The sequence below is a fragment of the Marmota monax genome, unplaced genomic scaffold, assembly GCF_021218885.2.
Source record: "Marmota monax isolate L192 unplaced genomic scaffold, Marmota_monax_Labrador192_F-V1.1 WCK01_AAM20220418_F8-fsc00164, whole genome shotgun sequence".
In the NCBI taxonomy this organism is placed as follows: domain Eukaryota; kingdom Metazoa; phylum Chordata; class Mammalia; order Rodentia; family Sciuridae; genus Marmota; species Marmota monax.
In genome coordinates, this window is record NW_026693313.1 from 3,009,418 (window position 1) to 3,033,123 (window position 23,706).

General features: G+C 44.1%; 1 protein-coding gene and 1 long non-coding RNA gene across 4 annotated transcripts in view; one reads left to right on the forward strand and one right to left on the reverse strand.

The window, feature by feature from the left end:
• The window catches only part of Zdhhc14 (zinc finger DHHC-type palmitoyltransferase 14), a 265,926-nt gene that overhangs the window by 99,302 nt on the left and 142,918 nt on the right, over positions 1 to 23,706 (forward strand). The gene's annotated exons all lie outside the window — the stretch shown is intronic.
• On the reverse strand, positions 12,203 to 18,721 carry LOC124100926 (uncharacterized). 2 transcript variants are annotated; one of them, XR_009228002.1, is made up of 4 exons: positions 18,524 to 18,721; positions 18,070 to 18,191; positions 17,168 to 17,290; positions 12,203 to 14,097 (listed from the first exon to the last, which is right to left on the reverse strand). It is a non-coding gene; the product is annotated as an uncharacterized LOC124100926 (long non-coding RNA). The 2 variants fall into 2 exon arrangements; XR_006854472.2 differs by lacking the exon at positions 12,203 to 14,097 and having other exon boundaries at positions 16,823 to 17,290.

Sequence of the window (23,706 nt, forward strand, 5' to 3'; positions counted from 1 at the left end):
TTGTCTGGTTTTGGTATCAGGTTGACACTAGCTTCATAGGATGAGTTTGGAAGGGTTCCCTCTGTTTCTATTTCATGGTATAATTTGAGGAGTATGGTGTTATTTCTTTTGAAGATCTGGTAGAGCTCAGCTGATAATTTGTCTGTGTTGGGCTTTTCTTTGTTGGTAGGCTTTTGATGGTGCCTTCAATTTTGTTGCTTGAAATTGATCTGTTTAAATTTTCTATGTCCTCATGATTCAATTTGGGTAGGTCATATGTCTCCAGAAATTTGTCTTCAAGATTGATGTCTTGAAGTTTTTATACTAGAGCATAAATTTTCAAAATAACTTCTGATTATCATCTGTATTTTAGTAGTGTTCATTGTGATGTTTCCTTTTTCATTATGACTTTTAGAAATTTGAGTTTTATCTCTCTTTGTTAGTTTGGCTAAGAGTTTATCAATTTTATTTTTTCAAGAACCAAATTTTGTTTCATCAAGTTTTTAGATATTTTGTTTCAATTTCATTGATTTCAGCTCTGATTTTAATTATTTCCTGTCTTCTACTGCTTTGGGTATTGGTTTATTCTTCTTTTTCTAGGGCTTTGAGATATAATATTAGGTTATTTATTTGGTGAGTCTCTATCCTTTGAATGAATGAACTCAATGCAATGAACTTTCCTCTTAGAACTACCTTCATAGGTTCCCAGAGATTTTGATATGTTGTATTGCTATTCTCATACACCTCTAAGTATTTTTTAAAATTTCATCCCTGTTTTCTTCTGGTATCAATTGATCATTCAATGGCATATTATTTAGTCTCCAGGTGTTAGAATTGCTTCTATTTTTTATTTTATCTTTGATTTTTAGAATACTGTTAGAATAGCTTCTATTTTTATTTTATCTTTGATTTTTAGAATATTGTTAGAATAGCTTCTATTTTTTATTTTATCTTTGATTTCCAATTTCAGTCCATTATAGAATGCAAGGTAAGGTATTCTCTCTCTCTCTCTCTCTCTCTCTCTCTGTCTTTACTAAGAGTTGTTTTGTGGCCTAAGATATGGTATATTTTAGAAATGCATCTATGTGCTGCTGAGAAGGAAGTGTAAATTCAGTCATTTTTTTGATTAATGAAATATTCTATATATGCCTGTTAAGTCTAAATATTAATTGTATTTTTAATTTTATAGTCTCTTTGTTTAATTTTTGTTTGGAGGACCTATCTGGTAGTGAGAGAAGTATGTTAAAGTCACCCAGTATTATTGTGTTGTGGTCTATTTAATTCTTGAAATTGAGAAGAGTTTGTTTGATGTAAGTAGATGCTACATTGTTTGGGACAGAAATATTTATGATTGTTATGTATTAATGATGTATAAGTCCATTAAATAGTATGAAATGTCCTTCTTTGTCACTTCTGATTAACTTTGGTTTGAAATCCACTTTATCTGATATAAGGATAGAAATCTCTACTTCTTTATGTGATCCATGTGAGTGATATGTTTTTTTCCCCACCCTTTTACCTTCAGTCTCTGGATGTTTTCGCCTATGAGGTGAGTCTCTTGAAGTTAGCATATTGTTGGGTCTTGTATTTTAATCTAATCTGACAGTTTAAATCTTTTGATTGATGAGTTTAGGCCATTTATATTCAATGTTATTATTGAGAAATGATTTTTATTCCCTGTCATTTTGATTCTGGTTTTTAATTTGAATTAGTTTCTCCTTTGATTGATCATTCTTCTAGTGTAGTTCTTCCCTTTGCTATTTTTCTCTTTTATTTTTTATTTCTTCTTCATGAAATATTTTATTGAGTATATTTTGTAGTGTGGGCTTTCTAGTTGTGAATTCCTTTAACTTTTTTTTTTTTAATCATGGAAGGTTATATTTCATCTTCACATCTGAAGCTGAATTTTGCTGGGTGTAGTGTTCTTGGCTGTCCTCCATTTTCTTTCAGAGCATGGTGCATATTATTCCAAGACCTCCTAGCTTTGAGGGTCTGAGTTGAGAAATTATCTGAGATCCAGATTGGTTTCCTTCTAAATGTGACTGGTCGTTTTTCTCTGTTAGCCTTTAATGTTTTATCCTTATTCTGTATGTTAGGCATTTTCAAAATAATTTGCCTTGGTGTGGGTCTGTTGTAATTTTGTATATTTGGGGTCCTGTAAGCCTCATGTATCTAATTTTCCATTTCATTCTTTAGGTTTGGGAATTTTTCAGATATTATTTCATTGAAAGATTATGCATTCCTTTGGTTTATATCTCCAAGCCTTCTTCTATCCCAATAAATCTCAAATTTGGTCTTTTCAGGTTATCCCATACTTCTTGGAAGTTCCATTTAAGATCTCTTAGTATCTTTTCTCCATGGTCAACTTTATGTTCAAGATTATATATTTTCGGGCTGGGGATGTGGCTAAAGCGGTAGCACGCTCGCCTGGCATGCGTGATGCATGCGGCCCGGGTTCGATCCTCAGCACACATACAAAAAAGAAAAAACAAAGATGTTGTGTCTGCCGAAAACTAAAAAAAAAAAAAAAATATTAAAATTCTCTCTCTCTCTCTCTCTCTTAAAAAAAAAAAAGATTATATATTTTGTCTTCATTGCCTGAAACTCTGTCTTCCAAGTGGTCTAGTCTGTTGTTAGTACCTTCCATTGAATTTTTAATTTGGTTTATTGATTCCTTCATTTTGAGTATTTCTGCTTAATTTTTTTTTCAGAATCTCTCTTTATTGAAGTGATTTTAATGTCTTGTATTTTGTCTCCGATTTCACTCCTTGCATCATCCTTTACCTCACATATTAGTTTAACTATATACATTTTAAATACTTTCTCTGACATTTCTTCCACTGTGGTATTGATGGATTCTGTTATTGAAGTATCTTGGTTGGTGTGGGGCACTTTGCTTTTTTGATGTTGTTTGTGTGTCTACCTATCTAACAGTATGGATGTGAAGCAGTAGAGTTTCTACCCTGTGGACTTACAGTGTCCCTGAAGATTTCCAGTTCCTCACTGAGGGGGAGACAAATAATAACAACAACCAATGCAAACAATATACACAATTAAAACAAATGGTTCCTGCTATGACTTCAACAATGTTGTCACAATGAACAGAAATGATACAATCAGTCATTGCCTACAATAAAAACAGTGAGTTTGCAAAATGGTTTACAATTTCAAATGGTGGACAGAAAGAGAACAGAAGTGATGTGGGATGTGATACTTATGAGGGAGGAGGGGAAAAGATAGAAGTAAAAAATGAAAGGAATTATGAAAAAGAGAACAATAGAAATTGGCTGTTAGCAGAAGAAAAGAGAGAAAGAGAATCAAGGGAAACAGGTGTGAGACAAATATTTTTATAAAGTAAAAATTTAGAAAAATAAAAATAAAAGAATTTAAAACAAAACCGAAATATACTAATGAAACATCCTGGTCCTCAAAAAAAAAACTGCTCTATGAAAAATAACTGGTTTTAAAAATACTAGAAATGAGAATGAAACAAATATAAATATGTGTAAATGTCCATGAATCATTAAGGTCACAAACAGAAAAGAAAAAAGGGAAAACAATCAATAAAAAGTTAAAAGAAATGTTTTCATTGGAGTTCAAAAGATTCTCAGCTTCCCTTCTCAGCAGTGTTAGGTGGGGTGATCTTGTGTGTGATGCTTGCTTACTCCAGTTGCTGGGGCAGAGAGGTGATCCCATAGGTGGAACTCCTGGAGGAAGGGCTTAAGGTTAGGTGGGCTCCAGGCCCTTTGCTGAATGACAGTTAGTCTGGAGATTTTTAATCAGTGCCCCTCCAGGGCCCATAAATTGACAATTCACCTGAAAGACTGCATCCCCACCTCTCCCCTGGGTTCCATTCCTGTGGTAGAGGGGCCAGTTCTTAGTCCACTATGTCACCTGTGAACCACACATTTCCTAGTCTCAGGTCCAGTCTCCAAACTCAATCTCTCCCAACCCTCCCCCACTTCAAATTCCCAGCCAGACACATCTCTCCCACCCAGTCCTGAAAGCAGCCAGATTGGAGGGGAGGGGAAGAGCTGGGTGGGTGTCCACAACTCATGTAAAACTCTCTCCACATTTGATTTTATCCTGGGCACTTAGATACGTTCTATGTCATATAGTGTAGTTTTGACAGTCCTGTATTTACAGCCAAACCCAGATTTGCCACTACTTCGCTCGCCCAGCTGCCAGACCTGGTACCACAGCTGTAAAACGGTTCCTTCCTCTGTCCTCCACATGCTGCTGGGAGAGACGTAGCTTCCTTCCCTACAAGGCTGTTGTGCAGGATGCCTTTCAGTTTAGATGGGCAGTGTCTTTGATCTCTAAACACTCCGGACCCAGACACCCCTCAGTCCTCCTAATATCATGGGTTCCTTTAATTCCCTGATCCCTCCACTTTTACTCATGGAGGGACTTCTCTGGGTATGCCTCTGGCCACAGCAGCTGCTGTGGTGCTGGGGATTTCTTCCTTATTTAATTATATCCAACCTCCTGAGCCCCTGACCTGATCTGCTTTGAGTGTCCAGTATTAAATGCCAGTAAAGCCTTTTTTTTTTTTTTGTTCCTTCACCTTGCTGAGAAGATGCCTGTCTGCTTTTTTGGTTTCATGCCACAGAATAGCCAGGAAAACCTGTTATTCTTCTTTTAATGGATTGACAAGATGTTTTGATGCAGTACCGTGTGTGTGTATGTGTGTGTGTGTGTTTCCTATATCGACTTCTTGGGGTTTTATGCAAGTAAATGGGCTCCTGTCCATGGAACTCTGTCTCAAATTGCAAAGATGTTTCCACACAAGGGATATGAACAGCCCGCCTCATCCAATTAACAAGTATTCCTGAAAACTTAGAAGGAATCTCAGATTGCTCATTTCCCTTTTATTCTTGCTCCTCTCACGTGGGAATATTTAGAGTGGAAATTTTTCCTGGGGATTTAAATTGTAACATTAACCTGTTACATAAAACAAACGTGTGTAACTGCTTTCTTTGTAAAAGTTGCAATACTGTAAAAAAAAAAAATGCATAAGGAAAATTCCCAGACAAGAAGTGTTGGGTTTTGAAAGTTGCAAGAAAGATTGCCAAGTTTTATAAAATCTCTTTTCCCCTCCCTCTCAGTTGCTTTTCTGGGGTGGCTTTTAAATTGTTGCAATTTTATTTTCATTTCTTCGATGTTTTTAAGAGCATTTTAAGGGAAGACTGTAGATCTTTCTAAGGCCATCTGGATTTTGCAATAGGTGGTGGTTACGCTTACAATGGGGGCTGAAGTGAGTGGGAATACAACCCAGGACCCTGTCTGACCAAGCCGGACCTGGGTACACTGTGGGGCAAGTGTTCAAATCCCAGGATAGGAACAGTATTACCTCGCCTCTTTTCAGGGCATTGTTAAGAGAGGTCTTTTTTGGTCCTCACCATCCTTATGAGGCTGACAGTATTCCTGCTTCTGTGTGTGATGAATCCATCTCATAGAGGCTAAATGACTTGCTTAAACCCTAGGAGCGGTAAGTCACATATCTCCCATTAGCTACGACTTTTTCCGCTTGATCCTTCATTCATTCAATAAACATGGACTGAACATTTTATACGCCAGGAGCCATCATGAACAAGAGCAGCCTGACACTGCCTAGCCCTTGGAGACTGGTCATCCAAATGCCCTAGGAGGCTCCCCCAAGATCCAAGGGCACTTTGTAAGAGATTTCATTGTTTAAGCTTCTTCTGACATGAAGTGGACACTTACTGAAGGCCTGCTGGTGTTCATTAAGGAGAGACAGAGCAGATCCACAGCATGTTGAGGTGGCAGGGGGTGCCAACTGACCTCAGATGGGCCTGGGGTCGACAAGGGGTGGCCAGGTCTGCCAGGGCTAGTGATGAAATTGGGGAGCCCTAAGCCAGGCATAGCCAGGGTCCAAGACTGGGTGGGAAGCCACAGAGGAAGGAATGGGGTGGAAGGAAGGAATGGGGTGGGTGAGTGGCTTGGTAGCAGGGAAGCAGGAGAGTATCCACATAGCTAAGAGAGCATCAGTGAAGAGGGGTGGGTGGGCATGGAGGCAGGCTCTCACCAATGTCAGTGGGATAGGAGGTCGGGGTGTAGGAAAGGGGGACCAGAGGTGACCCTCAGGCTTCTAGATAGACAAGTGGGGTGGACACTTATGCCATTTAGTGGAATGGGGGAGTTGGTGGAGTGGAAGGGAAGAAACGGTCATTTGTGGGCAGTGGGGCAGGGAATGAGGGATTATGAAACTCCTGAGAGTTACTCTGGGTATCTCTAAACAGATACCACCATTGTTTACTCAGTTTTCCAATTCCGTTTTACATGTTTGAGTTTGAATCAGGGAAAATACTTGGTTGATTTTTTTCCACTTGGTATTTGAAAGTTTTGAAGCAAGCCCATGTTCTCTGCCTGGGTGCACAGTGCTCTTCCAGGCACAGGGTCATGGGGGACAGAGAAGACATGGTCAGAAAGCTTTGACTAGGAAAGGGAGGGTGTACCTACCACAAAACATCAGCTAATTATCATCACTTGTATTACCTACAAAAATCCCCAGGCACCTGTACCCAGGTGCATACTGGAGCGTTGGAGAAACCAAGGATTCTCAGGAGAGTCAGGCACATTCAGTGGGTCAAAGTCGGTCTCCTGGAGAAGCTGACCCTGACTTCCTTACCGTGTTGCAGAGAAGACAAGAAAGAGAAAGCCCTTGGCTGAGCAGGCAGAAGAGCCGGAGGGCCTGGGTAGAGCTCCTAAGGGGAAGGAGCCAGCTAGGGGGCAGGACAGCATGACACCTGCCAGTTACTGGGTGCCCATAAATGCCAGGCCCCATAGTAGAAGCTTTACATAAATAATCTTATTTAAATCTTAAAATAATATTGCAAGATAAGTATCCCTTATATTTTATATACAAGAAAAGCAAGAAGTTGCGGGGAGGCGGCTGGGGGCTGGGGGGCCCTGAGGATCAGAGCTTCCCGTCGTGGGCAGATCAAGGTGCTTCCTCAACATGGCAGCTCCCATTGCCCCACCAGTCAGCACTCATTTGTCACTTTGTGCTTCACTGACCCACTCAGGGTACTGTCACCCTGCAGGGGTCATGAACCTTAGAAGAGGGGAGGTATCTTGAGCAGATCTAGGTACACAGAAGTGCTCAAATCTGTGTATCCCCGTCCCTCTTATCCCTCAATGAGGACAGAAGGGGTTGTGAGCCTCTCTATGTCATCTTAGAGTCATCCCCTCTGTACTCCCCCATGGCATCTGGCACACGGCTTTGCAGATAATGGGCATCCCATACATATTTGTGGAATGAAGGTGGGCTAGGTCAGTGTTCCTGGAAGTGAAGACAGGAGAGGAATCGAAAGACTGTTCATGCAGTAACCATGGGACCTAAGGAGGACCTTTGCGACAGGATCACACAGGTCTTCTCTTTGGCCCTTTTTTTATTTTTTTAAGCAATGTCTAAGAATGAGCTGAGCATGAATTTCTACATTAAAATTTAATTGTCAAACTAGATTCGAAAGGCTCACATGAGCCATTTTGGTGGGGAGTCTTCAGACCTCAGACCCCTTCATTTGGCTCAAGTATCACTTAGGAGGTATTTTATTGAGAAGTGGCCTCTGCTGTCACTCCCATTAACAACTATGGCTCCATAAACTAGCAGACAAGAGGGAACTGCAATGGGCCCAGTTCGGCTGGGCGTGATTGTAATGATAGAGGCCATAATGCAAGTGTCTTGATCAGAATCCTGAGGATTAATTATTTTGATTATCAAATTATCTCTTAGGCTGATTTGCCATTTTCAGAAGCGCCGGCACTTGCCCACTTAGCCACTGCAGAGCCTCCCAGTGCTGGCCACCGACAGTGGCTGGCTCTCAGCAGCCCAACACACCTGTGCCAAACCCTCTTCAGCATCATGCTGGTGCCAGGGTTGAGGCAGCACCAGCCTAAGCCCTGCAGCAGCCCGAGGCAGGTGCCATGGTCAAGTCCCGGTGGCAGGAGGAAGTCAGGCCCCACTTACCTCCTCTACCACCACCTGGGTCTCAACCACCAGAGTCCCCTTCCTGAGTTCAGGCCTCCCCATCCCTCTGCAGCCTGCTGAACTTTCAGTCTCCAAGCCCCATCTGTCACCTCCCTGCTAAGAACCACAGTGGACCTTCCCCTGGCCTCAGCCTGCCATGGCCCCTACTCGCTGCTCTTTTTATTCCTGGAACCCTGGTGCTGCTTCCCACCCTGGGGCTCTTCATAACCTGTCCTGCCTGATACCCTCTGGTTGGGCAGGGGAGTGGGAAGTGGGGAGACTGAGTCCTTGACCCCCGAGGTCCTGAGCGAGGAGCTTGCTGCTCTTTGTCTGCCTCTGTGCCTTCTGGGGCACAGCAGCCTGGAGGTTTGCTTGAGCCCATCCCAGGAGCCCTGCATGCTCTCTCCCTCTTTGTCCCCACCCCCACAAATTCTCGGGAACACTGAGACACCTGATGGAAGTGCTCATGTTCATATGTCACCCTCCTGGGTGTAGTCGCGGGCTTCTGTTGGGTCCGTGCTGTCTGCTCCTCCTGCGCTGTCACGGTGCAGCCTAGATTCACCTCCCGGCGTTTCCCTGGACTCCTTCCCTCTGCTCTCCTCTGTGCTGGGGCTCAGCTGTGTGCTGAGGAGGAGACCAGCCTTTCCTTTCCCTTCCTCTGCTCCTGCAAGGCCTGCAGCAGCCCTTTAGGGGAACGGGCGCTGTCAGTCAGTGAGGGCTCCACGGCTGGCCATGGCAGGAAGGAAACTCCGCTGGGGTGGGGTGTGGCCCACAATCTCACAGCCACAGGAGGTCACAGGGCAGGGCTCCACGGCCCCTGTGGTGAGGGCCAGTCTGCAGACAGATAAACCTCAGTCACCACAAGGGCAAGCAAGGACAGTGTGAGGGCGGCACTCACCAAACCACTAGGGCCTGGTCAGGGTGCAGACAGAGGAAGTGAGACCTGTCCCCCCAAGACCATGAGGGGGCTCTGGAGGGCACACAGAAGGGGGCTTTCCTGACTGCTTTAGTGATCCTGCTCTCTTCTGGCAGCTGGTTGCTTGAAAAGTCCATGAAGCCAAAAGTATGCCAGGCAGCTAGCTGTGTTTTCTGGAAAACTAGTCAACAATGGGAAAAGCCATGACGCTGAGCTCTGAGCATGACACCATCAGGACTCTCTGTGACATCCACAGAGTCCCCTTAGAGATATTCCCTGCTGCTCCGTGATGCTGCCTCACGGGTCACGGGGTGAGAAGTCTCTCCCGGGAAGCAGGCACCTGGTGACTGCCTGCTCTGGGCCTGCCATCTTGGCTGGGCAACAGACAAGCCCACACAAGGTGTGCAACCCATGCTCAGACCGGTGGGGTGCAGGAGCATGGTCCTCATCCACCATCACTGCGCCACAGCTGCTTCCATGCTCCCCAACACAAGCCATGCCTGGACATCAATGCTCAGCAAGAGCTGGAACCAAGGAATGGGACTTATGAGTGTATTAGGGTTCTCTAGAGGAACAGAATCAACAGGAAGTATAATTATAAAAAGGGGACTTATTATAATTGTTGGCTTACATGACCAGAAGCTGAATAGTTCACGATGGCTGTCTGCAGGCTGGAGAGCGGGACAACCAGTACCTGTGCAGTCCAAGAGGCTGAAGCCCCAGAACAAGAGGGGTCAGTGGTGCTACCCTCGTCCAAGACCAAAGGCTTCTGGAGAATCCACTTTGGAAGAGTAAAGAAGGGAGAGTTCCATATCCTCAGATGATCACAGCAGCAATGAAGAACCCATTCAGGAAGAATTGAGCTTGTATCTGCTGCTGGTTCTTTGATCATCTTTTATTCTATCCAAGCCATCACCCTATTGGTTGATGCTGCCCACCTTAGGAGGGGTCTCCATTTCAATTGGCTAACCCACATGCCAATCATTCCTAGACACACCTTCACTGACACACCCATAATCCACTTAATCCTGGGCATCTCTTAATCCAATCAAGTTGATGATTCAAATTGACCATTACAATGAGTTTCTGCATGCACTCATTTGTGAAGACTTGAGCGGTCTTAGACTTTTGCTTCCTCACTTTGAGCCTTGGTCTCTTCAGACTGTGAAAAGAGTGGGTGGGACTTGATAATCTGTATGATAACTTTGAAGTCCCTATATATTTGAGATGCTGAGGCCAGAGTCTGCAGGAGGTCACATGCATGCATTTACTAGGAAGTGCTGGGACACTACCTATGACATATTTGACACAGGTGAGAGACCAGCACTCCGGAGGCTGAGCTTTTCCCACTTCCCTCTTCCTGAGGGCCCTGCAGGCCTTCTACCTGGACTCCAAGAGCAGTTATGACCTTGGGGTCAAGAGGGGCAGGAGGCTGTGTTCTTGCTGCTCCTTAAGAGAGAATGAGCCTGAGGTTAGAGAGGACAGCCGGGATGAGGTCTGGATGCTAGGATTTCAAACACATTCAGGATGCCAAACGCTGTAGGCAGATTTTTATTAAAAGGGACATCACTGACTTTTCTTATAGATCGTTGCTCCTCAGACAATACCCGTTCTCATAATTTTTTTTTTGGTTCCAATATAGTTCACTTTGTTTCATTAAGGAAGTCTAAAAGGAAATAACTTTTAAAGAATCTAATAAATACAAAGAAAGAAAATGTTAAATTGCATTTTATTGGCTTTATGGTCCCAAATCCATTTCATTTCCTGAATGCATAATCTCAAATTCATTTCATATCCTGAATACATATGCTACATTTAAAAAATATCAGGCACAACCAAACCAAGAGTCAAGTGATAAAATGCTTATCAATCATCTACTTGAAAGTCTCTTCTTGTCTTTCTCGTCACAAAAAGTCTCATGTTTTCCTAGAAATAACGCAACTTAGAATTGGCATTTCAACTCTGCTTTACAGTTACTAGGCTAGTCTGTGGGGTCAGAGCCTCCTATGGAGCTCTTGGGTTTGTTTTTCTCTCTTCTCGAGATGAATGTAGAAAAAGTGCACCTCAAGGGATTCACAGTTTTTACGAATCCCCTCCCCCAAGCTTCTATCTGTAGATTCTTCACCAAGCACTGAAGAGATGGAGACTTCTATTTTTTGGAGAATTAAAATAAGCTTAACTTTTGTCATCATGTGTATCTATGAGATTTTTTTAAAGTAGTCTAAAATTGGAATAGAATATGAGCTTTCAGCATCTCCTGATTTCATTCATTTAACAGACACATGTGATGTGCACGCCCTGGGTAAGCCCTGTGAGTGACAAAAGTGTTGACCAGGCCTACTCCTGCTCCCTCTCCTTGTAACCAGAAGGGCAGGCCATGTGTACATGATGGCTACAGTGGGGGTTGTGGGGCATTGGCTGCCTGAGAAGACAGACTCTATAGCATCATCAGACTCAGGGTCGCGAGGAGAAGTAGCCCATGAAGGAATCCGAGGGAGAGTCTGTGGGGTTTTGTAAGGAGGTGGCAGGAAAGAACGGCATTCATAAACTTGGAGAAGGAGCCAGTGTCAAGCATTCTGAGAAATACCGAGAAGTCCAGGTTACATGGTATTCTAGATTTTGGAAGATGATATTGGAAAGTATACAGGGGCATAAGGAAGGCCCAGGAGTCTGTACTTCACATGGCAGTGGGTAGCAGAAGGAGGGTTTTGAGCAGAGAATAGCAACCAACATAGGGCCTTGGTGGGATAAATGTGGTTCTGAAGCATGAATGGTAACTGGCCCCTGGGTGTCCTGCTGCCAGGACCACCCCCGTGGAGTGAGAGGGGCCTGGGGGCCTGTTAGGTGGGAAGTGCTTGGTAGAGCCATAGGGGCTGCTGAGGTTGAAGAGCCCAGGGTGCATACATAGCTGCTGGGGTGGAGCCCAGGAATGGCCACGGACTAGGAGCAGCTCATATTACGTTTTTCTTTTCTTTTTCTTTTTTTGCAAGAGAATAATTTTTTAAATTTGGTCTGTTGCTTTTCTTTATATTTTATTTTATTTTTTAATTTTTTCTTAGTACATGACAGTAGAATCTGTTTTGGCAGACTTTTCATACATAGAGTCTATTCTACTGAGGATCCCACTTTTGTAATGGTACATGCTGTAGAGTTACCCTGGTCCTATATTCAAATACAGGACAGTAGAATTAATCAATCATGTTACTTTTTACTCCTTTTTCTTTTTCAAAAAAAAAAAAAAACCTTTGAAAATGCTTGGCATTCTTGTTCTAAACTTCTTTGGTGATCCCATAGCGCTAGGTGTACTCCTTCATTTTTATTTGTATGCTATGTGGCTACTTGACAAATGTTTGAAATGCCTTCATATATTTTAAGAACAAACTAAACTTATCAGCATTATTTAGCAAATTTGCATGAACTCAGCAAGTGACATAACTAACATTCTCACTGATTAACATCTAAACTATTCTCCTGCCGTGAAGCCTGCACTTGGGAGGTGAACGGAGTGGGGCTCTCTTCTAGACCTGCCCCCTTTCTTTCAGTAGTGGATAAAAGAATGAAATGCTGTTTTGATCTCCTGCCCATCAGGCAGCGGACAGCCTGCAGGTACTGGATGCTTCGAACGTTTTCTTCCCCACAGAGAGCACCCATGAAAGGAGAAGCCACAGGGTGGACTGCTGTGACTCCCTTTTGAGTCTGAGCCCGAGCAAACACTTCTATGAAGCCAGAGACAGTGCTTATGTATTCATAAGCATATTTCTGATTTTTTAAAGAATATTTATTTTGTAGTTGTAGTTAGATATAATACCTTTTTTAAAATTTGTTTATATGTGGTGCTAAGGATCGAACTCAGGGCCTCGCCTCTACCACTGAGCCACAACCCCAGCCCTCATAAGCATATTTCTTTATATACCTTGTACCCAGTACTACACCTCCAGTGACCGGAAATCCACCTTCTCCTGATACAGCCAACTCCTCCTCCTGCCCTATTCTTTTGTGGAGCCCAAGATTACAGACCAGCAGGCAGCAACCTCTGGGACGTCCAACTCTGCCTCTCTAGTGTCGTTCTGAGGGGATAGGTCAAGTCCAGCATAGCAGTCACTTTGGTTCACTGGGAATATCCCTAGGGTCTGTGCACAGAGGCCCTGTGTGGTTCGTGAGGCGTGGGGGTGCAGGAACTCCGCCATGGGCTGATCCTCTCTGACACTGGCGATTAAATTGGCTCCTCCCATGTTGTTAGGGGTTGAATTCTATCCCCCAAAAGGCATGTCGAAGTCTTGACCCCCAGTCCCTCAGAATGTGACCTTATTTAGAGGTAGTAGGGCCTTTACAGAGGTAGTGAAGTTAAATGAATTCATATGGATGGGCCTTAATTGGATAAGTGAGTGTCCTTATGAAAAGGGGAAATTTTAGCCAGGCTCGATGGCACATGGCTGTGATCCCAGCAGCTCAGGAGGCTGAGGCAGGAGGATCATGAGTTCAAAGCCAGACTCAGCAATGACAAGGCGCCAAGTAACTCGGTGAGACCCTGTCTCTAAATAAAATACAAAATAGGGCTGGGGTGCAGTCGAGTGCCCCTGAGTTCAATCCCCAGTCCACCCTCCCAGCAAAAGGGAAATTTGAGCACAGACTTAGACATGCAGAGGGAAGATGATGTGAAGAGACACAGGGAGAAGGTGGCCGTGAGACTGGAGTGGGCAGTCACAAGCCAAGCAGTGCCACAGAGGAGGCTGGCAACACTAGGAGCTGGAAGAAGAAAGCAGGGTCTGTCTGCCTAGACAGCTCTGGAGAGAGCACGGTCCTGCTGATCATTCATTTTGGACATGTGGCCTCCAGAACTGTCAGACAATACATTTCAGGTGTTTTCAATCACCCTGTTTGTGGTTCTTGGTTATGGCAGTCCTAGGAATCCACACGCGACCCTGCATTAGCCTTCAGAGGACTTTCCTGTACAAAGACTCCTTTTTTCCTTGGCCACTGCTTCTCCATCTTCTCATCTGCCTTCTCTGTGAACATAGTGGCCTCAGAGCAAAGAAAGACCCAGTCCAGCCTGATTGGCATGGACTGGGGAAGGGGAGAGCTGCTGAGTTCTGAGGATCCGTCCCGACAGGCCTAAGGACCCCGGCATCTCATCACGTTGCAGGAAGAACTGGGGATCTGACAACTTGAGATCTGGGAAGGGCTCCTGGTGATGAGGTCGGAAGAAGCCCTTCAAAGAGAAGCAAAGCCTGTGAACATACTGTTTGTGAGTTATACGACTGGATAATTAGTGCCAGCTTTTAACCCAACACTTGTTTTCAGCAGATGAGGTATCTGCATCTCGGTGACTTGCCACCAATCACACAAATGAAGACAGTGACTCAGAACCAGAATTCAATCTGCAGGGCTCTTTCTACCAGCCCTGTCAACACACACTTAAAGTCATTACTCTGGGGCCAGCACTGTGAGACACACACCCTCCCTTCGTATAGCCTATAACCGAATCAGAGACAGAGCCAATATCCCAGCATGATTTGATGAAGACAGAGAGGGCAGCAGAAGGCAGCAGGCCTTCCACAATCCCTTTGTCCAGGAAGCGCACTGTCTTCATCAGGAACCTGGAATAATATTTGTCTTGCCTCCTGAACTCGTTATGGGAAAATGCTTTAAAATGCACTATGAGTGCAGGAAGCACCAGCAATCAAGTGTGGGGGTCAAGTCCAAATCAAATTACACAAGGGATTTGGTGCAGAAAAGTAAGTGCCTTTGTAGATATCATCGTTTGCACAGGTTTTTTTTTTAATATATGGAAGGTCCGTAAGGCACATTATCTCTGGAGTCTCTTAGCAAACTCCTGTGCCATTGAATGGAGAGATAAAAAACCTTTCTGAAACAGATGTTAGCCCTGTGCTCCTACTTCCTCTTGTGCTACCTTGTTTATTTCTTTCCATGTACAAAAGCTAAAATTTAAAAATAGCCAATTCAGATAAAGGTGGTGGTATATCCAAAGAATAATGCAAAAGCATCTGTTAATTTAAACATGGGACTTGATTAATATATTAAAACTACCTGTAGCTTTAATCTATGGTTTTTTTTTTTTTTTGCACCAGTTCAGCAGCTGTTGTGCAGGGACTGCTGAGCAGATTTGGACCCCATATGCTTAATATTAGTTAGATTCATTTGGATGCTTAATAGCTTTGGTAAAGCGGAACTGTGTTTGACACTGTTTTTGTCTGTGGTTAGATTTAATACATTCAGTTCTGGAAACTTGAAAAAAAACCCAGAAAATTCTGACAACCTGCCTGAGTTTAACCCCATCTGTCCCCTGGACTCATTAATTCTTGTAGCTAAACTTCCTCTGCAGATCAGAGAACACTTTTTATATGCAACTGGTTGTATCTTTGGTCATAGAGCAGTGGCCCATTTGGGCTGGTAAAATACCTGAACTGTGTATCTTAAACAACAAACAAGTATTTCTCACAGTTCTGGAAGATGGGGAATCCAGGATCAGGGCTCCTGCAGGTTGGGGGTCTGGTGAGGGCCTGCTGCCTGGTTTGCAGATGGCCACCTTCTTGATGTATAGTCACAGGTCCAGGAAAGCTCTTCCTCTTCTTATGGAAGAGTGCTTAACTCTCATGACCTCATCTAATCCTGACCACTTCCCAAGGCCCCACCCCGTGATCCCATCCCATTGGAGGTTAGGTTTCAACATCTGAATTTTGGAGGGACACAAACATTCAGTCAGTAGCGAGCAGCCCAGAACCATCCTCGCCTGACGGGTTCTGTTACTGGCATTCCCCAAGGGCTGTTTTACATGCAGTGCTCATGGGGCGAGTGCAAGATGAAGGCAGTGTTCCATGTCGCGTGAAATACTGGAACTTTCTACTTGGATTATTCTAAGCATCCAACCAACCATCTGCTTATAATAATGGTCTAAAATATTTTCTTTGAAGAAGTAGGAATTTGCTCAAATTATGTAACTCCTAGGTCTGCAGCTCTTGGGAGACCATCAGATTCACTCACCCACTCATGGTTCATTCAACAAATACTTAGTGAGGACTGGGCATGAGTCTAGATGCTAAAGAAGTTAGTAACGAACAAGACAAAGTCCCTGCCTTCAAGAGGCTTATGCCACTTGCAAATCCATAAATTCATGTATATAGTATAATGTCAGATGGTGATGACAGAAGAAAATCCAGAGGAAAGGTGATAGACAGTGACTGGGAGATTAATCTGACTTGGATGAGGGAGTGAGGGAGAACATTTTTAAAAATTTTTATTAGTGCATTAGAGTTAGACATAACCATAGTGTATTCATTAATCTTTACTCATACAGTACATGATATGATTTGCTCAATCTCTCCCCAGCACCTTCCCCAGGGAAAGCATTTTTGAAGAGGTGATACAGAGCAGAAATCTGAAAGAAATGAGGGACTGACTTTCCTGTGGAAGAAGAATATTCCAGGGAGTGGGAACAGCTAGTGCAAAGGCCTCGAGATGGCATGCACTTTGCATCACTGAGGATTAGTAAGAAGATGGGCATCATTGAGTGCATTGAACAAGACAAGGAGTGGTAGGAAGATAGGGGCGAGAGAGCAGGAAGTCAGGTCATTAAATACAATAGGAAGTCGTTTTGAAAGGGTCACTGTAGCTGTTGTATGGGGAGTGGGATGTTGGGGAGCTGGAGAATTCAGACGTTATTGCAAGACTCCAGTCATAAGATGAGTGTGGACATGGAACAGGCCAAAGAGGGAAGAGCTGGGAAGCAGCTGGAGTTAGAATCATGATTGGCAGATGGATGTAGGAGAGGCATGGACGTCAGGGAAGCAGCTTTATTTTTCTCCAATTAGAGAAGCCCATGGGCCACTGTCACGAGCCCACTGTTGCCCACGAGAGAACGTGACCCCCAGCAGCAGAATCCGCAAAGGTGAAGGAAAATCAAAACCTTCTGAGGCTTTCACGTTTAAGATAAAGGTTTGAATTTTCCATGAAGAAGAGAATAAAGACATTACATGCACTGTAGCACCTTTTGAAAACCTTTCCTTAGCAACCTTTCAAAACTGCACCAGACGTTCCTTGATTGGAAAAATAAAGTAGATTGCAATTTCCAGGAAGAGGAGACCATGATCGTGGGCTAATTATGAAGTTCATTGCTGCATGTATCGAAAGATCAGATTCAGCTTACAGTTTCTCCTGCCGGGTGGTGGTCCCAGACAACACCAGAGCAGCTAAGGGTAAAAAGGAGGCCAATGATAAAATTCACATTTTTCTCTTTCTCTGTTCTGGAGTTTCAAACTTACATCATCTTCTCGTGTAAATAACACTCAGCATTGGCAGGACCCACTTTGGATTTCCTGTTTCCTTTCTTTTTGTTTGGTTCTTATTCCTTCCTTCCTCCAAATCGGTTTTTCGTATTTTCTAACCTGAAAAAAAAAATAATTTGACATATTTCTATAGTCTGTAAATTTTTTTGCAGATGAATGTGCTATTGCTTAGGGTACTTTTATAAATTTTTAAAAATGTGAAAAATTTGAAATAATGTGATTTTGGGGGTGTCACTCATTTCTAGGAATTTTTCTGAACAACAACAAAATGATTCCAGGAATCTGTTCTACTCCAAATTAGTTGTATCTTTGGATTTTGTTTGTTGCCATCATTCTGTAAGATTACATTGTAGCCTGTGATTAGACGTAGTTCATGGCACTGAAATGTAACCTTGGTATCAAAGCTGCATCAGCTCTTGTATTGTGTCTGTGGTCGCAATTATTAAAAGAGAGAAAAGAGAGCCTGTGTTCCCACAATTGATACTGTTTTGTTTTGGAATGAGCAGACAATCCTTGCAGCCTGTGCTGATTTCCCCACACAGACATGGTGTGTGGAGCATTTTATTGGTTCCTGGAGCCAGAAGCCTGGCCTCTAACAGGACTTCAGGAGTTAGTTCTATGATGATAATGTGATAAGATCATCATTCGTCAGTTGACATATACATTGCTCAGATTCTCCCTTATTATAAAGAATAGAACTTAAAGGTGTTTTACTTTTCCCTGAGAAGGAAATATTCTAGAATTTTTAGGCCACAGGACTCTGTTCTGTGCAGGAAGGGATTCTAAGGACAGGAGCAGCCTCTGGCCACAGCAAGCATAGCTGGAGGCCAGGTCCTCCTGCACTCCCCCACAGCACCACGCACAGGGCAGCCACTTACTGAGGTCTGATGATACACCCAACCGTCTTGGAATGTTGTCCTTGTGACAGAGAAAGCCACTGAGGCTCAGAGAGGACAGGTTCTCTCTCAGGGCCCACTGGAGTTGATGTCAGTGTTCAAACCTGGTGGAAAGAAGGCTGCAAAGTAGACCAGTAGCACGCCTGTCCTCAGGGAAGTTAAGAAGCCGATGCCCTGACCTACTGTGTTGAGGGAAGGTGGAGAAGGCAAGTCAACTGTGAGGGCATCGCTCAGCCCTTTGAGGAGCTACCCTGTGTGGTTTAATTAACAACAACTATTCTGAAGGATCCTGTTTGAAGGGGGATGTTTCAAAGCCTGTGTCCCCCATCCCAGATTTCTGAGTATCAACTCTGCCCTGCGACCCTGACTCTTGTTCCTCACTCATCCCCCAGCGTGTGACAATATGGATGTCACAGGGTTGTCAGCAATCTCCCACCTTTGCAGTTGGTCAGCCTTCCCCTGGGGTCAGGAATGCCCTCACGCCTCGTAGTTTCTGTTGCATTTGTTGTAAGTCACATAACTTGCATGAGGGATGCTCTTGGTTGAAGTAAAAGAAAACCAGGCCCAGATGGCCTTAAGCTACAGGAAATGTGTTGATTTACATAAATTGGTGCCCAGCCGCTGAGCAGTTCCGTGTGGGTTCATGTGGCAGTTCAGCAATGTCATCAGAGGCCCATCTGTCGGTTCTGCCTTCCACCCTGACAGCCTGCCCTGTGATTGGTCCTCCTGTGAGCTTAGGTGGCTACCGAAGCAGGCACATCTGTATGCTGCCTTTTCATGTCTGATGTCAAATAGATCCTGGATTCCTGTTGCTGCCTGGGAGAGTAGGGAAGGACTTTTCCAGAAGCCACCAGTAGTCCTCCTTTGAATCTCTTTTGACTGACTTGGTGCACATCTCCATTCTGGGAGGTGGGATTCCCTTTGACTCTCTGTGGCCACCTTTTGAGCTGAGCCCAAATCCCTTGTCCACCAGCTGCTGTTTAGTGGGGGAGGAGCTATGTGATGATAGTCAACAGCAACGTCCCTTACACAGGCAAGGGGTAACTAAGGTCACCGGCTCCTTTATTTATTTTCCATCCTCCTAAGAAGATTTTGGGCTGATGAATAGTTTGATAGGCAGTGCTACAAGATGGGTTGCTTAAAATTATTAGGAGGCAGGTGACAGACAATCCAAAAACGTGAAAACATGCTGGGCCTCATTAGTAACAGGGAAAATATAAATTAGGATCACAACGACATGCTATTTTACTCCCACTAAATTGGCAAAAATTAAGAAGTCTGACATTATCAAGTGCTGGCAATGATCTGTTATGAGGAAACAGAACCTCTCGTATAGTAGGAGTATAATTTGGTACCACCACTTTGGAAAATACATCTGTTATTATCTTATAAAACTTAACATGCATGTACCCTTTGAGTCAGCAATTCCATTTTTATGTCAAATTCTAGAACAGTTTTTGCAATTTCTTAAACAGACATGTTTGAGAATGTTCACAACAATCTTGTTCACAACAGTGAAAAACAGTCAACAATCCAAGTGTTCAAGAACAGGAGAACCAATAAATACACCATGGTACATTGTTTAAAGTGAAAATGAAGAACCACTGGCTACCCAACAACATGGACATGTCTTAGAAACTTAGGCTCAACAAAAAAGCAAGTTGCCAAAGACTACAAACAATAAAATACCACATTTGTAAAACTCAAAAGCCAGCACATTCAAGCAATGTATTGTTAGGAGACTACTATATGTTCTAAAACTACCTTTGTAAGCAAGAATGGTCTTCTAGAGAGGGAGTAGTCTAGAGGGTGGGGTCCAGAAATATCTCATAATTATTTCTCATGATGTTGGCCAATGGGATCTGATCTTTGATTGGGTGATAAGATTGGGGGTGTTTATTTTATTTGGGGTTTCATAATTTTCTATCTACAAAATAGTTTATAAGAATCTTAAAATATATGCTCACTGATCTATTAAGCAAATGCCATTGATTGCAATAGAGTGTCAAAAAAAATCGTGATTCTTATAGAAGGAATCCATGCCTGATGAATCAATTAATATTCTGTGAGGGAACAAATTGTTTGTGGCTGGAGGAACCAGCAACTGTAATCTATTTAGGCTTTGAGAAGTCTTTGATTAATTGCCATGTCATGAGTCATTAAAACCCTGGTGTTAAGAGTGGGTTGAGTTAATGTTTACTCATGGATAGGAAAGCAAGGATAAGAAGTTTGAAAAAATTAACGTGGAATTAAATGTGTAGAAATGTAATCCCTGTAATGATCAGAGTCGCTATTTGCTGATAGCACACTTTTTTAATGCTTACAGGGCAACCCACAAACAAAAAAGTCCCTCAGACTAAGAGTTGAGGGCACCAGGTAGGTGGTGAAACTCTGAGCACTTGAGGTCCAAGCACAAATTGGCTCAGAAGCACAGCAGATAAGCTTTTGTGTAGAGAGCACACTTGTTTGGTGATTCCCCTTCCCTTTAAATTCTCTCTGGGCATTTATTCTTGATGGGAAAACTTTGGAGCTCATGTAGGGATTTTTAGGGATTTTTCCACACTTACCTGTAGGGGAATCTCTTATGGTTAATAAGTTCTATTTAATCAGGTTCTATCTAAACAACTGTTTGAGTCCCTGGACTGTGTAGATCCTTCCCGGAGAGCTATTTGCCTCTGTCAGCATCATCATGCCCCCCCCCCCCGCCCCCCACACTTGAAGCTCTTAGTTTTGACCTTCTTCAACTCTGACAGTCACTTATCACAGGTGTGTGTCATCTTTGTGGTGTTATCCTTCTCACTTCCCCTTCCTACACACAAGTGGTTCTGTACTCTGTATTAGATGATTCTCAGGGAAGGGCCTGATCTGTTGTTTCCTGCTTCTTGGGATTCTCACTCCTCTTAGCTTGGGTACTTGGGTACTTGTTACTTGCTGATCTATGATTGCAAGCTCATTGCTAGTTTTTTTTAATCTTTAGAAAATCTCATGGGTCTATTTTGGGAGTGCTCTCCTTCAGAGGACTCATAGCTACATTTTTGGAGAACTGGGGCTCCAGGACCTTAGACCACTTCATCCTCATGCAAGTGCAATGCGGAGGTGCAGGCTCAGCTACTCACCTCACAGCTGGCCTGAGGCTGCATATGCAAGCCCGAGGTGGACATTCCTATTGGCATTTGCTGTTGGTGCAATCCTGCCCTATGGTTTGCCCTCCAGAAAGTGCTGTAGCTCTGTCCCTTGGATACACTCCTGTCTTTGGCGATCTCAGAAGGAGTCTGGGTGCTCTACCAGGGCACCATCTGCCACATGATCAGAATCACAAGTCTTCATTTCCTTTCCACTTTCATATATCCTTGTTTGGGGGAGCTCTCCATGCCTCTTAATTCCATGGAAGTTGGAGTGTGTGTTTAGTTGACCTTCTCTGCTATTCGGGGAGTGATTTCAGGAAAGTCTATGGGTAAAATATAAAATCAGAGAGCTGTGCCTTGTGCCTCCCACTCTGAAAATGTTCCCATCCCTCAGTGTGCAGAGGCCCCCAGGTACTGACCCTGAGTTCACACAGACACATGGACATTGTATTGGTTTTCTGGGGCTGTTGCAGCAAATTAGCCCAAACTGAGTGGCTTCAAACAACACCCATTTATCATCTTTTGGCTCTTTTTGTCAGAAGTCTGGGTGCAGCATGGCTCAGCTGGCACTTGGCTTGGGGTGTCACAAGGCTAATATTACTTGGCAGGACTGTACTATTTGGCAGAGCTCTAGGGAAGAACCCAAGCTCATTCAGGCGGTAGGGACGTGGAGGACTGAGGTCCCATTTCCTTAGTGCAGTTGACCAGAGTCATTCTCAGCTTAGAAGCCCCCTGCAGCCCGTGACTCATGGTCCCTTTGCCCCAAGCAGCAGTGGGTGTGTGTCTCCAAGGTCAGAGTCTCTCTGCCTCTCATCTCTGCTCATCTCTCCAAAGCATTTCTCTGACACATCAGTACGCCCTTCTCTTGTTATTAAACACTCACATGAGTTCACTGGTCCTCCTGGATGATCCAGGCAGTCTTCCTATCTTAAGGTCCGCCGGTGAGTGGCCTCAGATGCATCTGCCAAGCCCCCTCCCAGCAGCGTGTAGATCAGGGGGCAATAGCCTTGGAGGAGCCTCTTCCAGTCCCTGATACCCCAGATGTACACCCACATTCATTTGAGTCTTACAACAACCTTGTGAGTTAGGTTGTCATCATTCTCATTTTAAAAATATGATCGCTGAGGCACAGAGCATCCACCTGGTGCCCACTGTGTGCTGTTAGCAAGTGGCAGAGCTGGGATGTAAACGCCGTGGTCTGTTTCCAGAGGCCGTGCTCCTGACCGCTGTGCTGCATGGCTCTGGATCACAGACACTGTGCAAGTCGCGTGCCATCTAAAACACTGCTGAAAGGTGGATTCACCTTCTGAATTTAATAAAATGTTAGAGGTAAGAGGGCTGAATGTGAAGGTGCAAACTGCCTGGGTGAGCCCTCCAAGTCTTCTGGATATAGAGTGCTAGGCTTTTCCTCCATAGATTGGCTTAGAATCTTTCTTTTCCAGTATCAGTGTTTGCAGCTTTGTACAAACAATTGAAAGGAAGCCACGCTGCCCCCACCTTCCCCACTCCTTTTCCTCACAACCACATCTCCTAAAAGAATATTCTAGATTCTCACAACCGCTCCTCAAGCTTCTCTTATGGTTGCAGTGGAACGCACCTAGGCCAGGACACCCCTGGGCCACATCTTGCTGAACCCACCACCCTGCACAGGTCGAGCGGAAGGTTTTGCCATTTCCTTTTCCTATTTTAAGTTTTTTAAAATCAATGTGTTTTTTTTTAAAATCATAATTTACCTTTGTGACTTAGAAATCCAATCATGGCTAGAAGCTGTCTCCTACTCCACCCTCGCCAACCCCAGCCAAGGCCTCTAAGAAGGGGGCATTCTCTAATCTGCTTCTAAGTGTTGGCTTTTTTTTTTCTTTTTTCTTTTTCTTTTTTAGTTTCAGAGTCACCCTGTAGGATTAAAAAGGATGGGATTGTTTACCAGCTTTCCACATGGGTGGTGGTAAGGTGGGAAGTAGGAAGAGACATCACCTGTGATGTGTATTTTTCTTTCAACATATTTGTTTCCTGCTTCCACCAGCTGTAAAATGCAGCTAGTCATTCTGCAGAGAGTGGGGTGTGGAGAGGGTGCGTGGTGGTTAGCGAGAACACAGGAAGCATCTTTCTGTAATGGCACCTTCACCAGCGGCCTGTCTCACCCCGTGCTGGCCCAGGCATATGCTCCGAGTCTCTGTGTTTATCCTCATGGTCCCCTGTGCACTGTGAACTTCTGGAGGACCCGTGTGTATGTGTTTAGTAAGCGCCCAGCTCAGCGGCCTAAACACTTTTGAAAACAGATGTTAGTCGTTCCCACGGTAGCCGGGAGAAGGTGGCAGCTGCGGTTCAGTGGCCTTGGCGTACTGGAGACAACACGGTGGAGATAGGGAGGTGTGCACCAGCCCGTTTAACAGGAATCAGAAACCCCTGAGGAAGGTGGGGCAGGTGGTCTCTTAAGTGCCATCGTCACAGTCCCCTCCCACAGCCAATCCAGTTATTTTCATTTCAGAGTGAA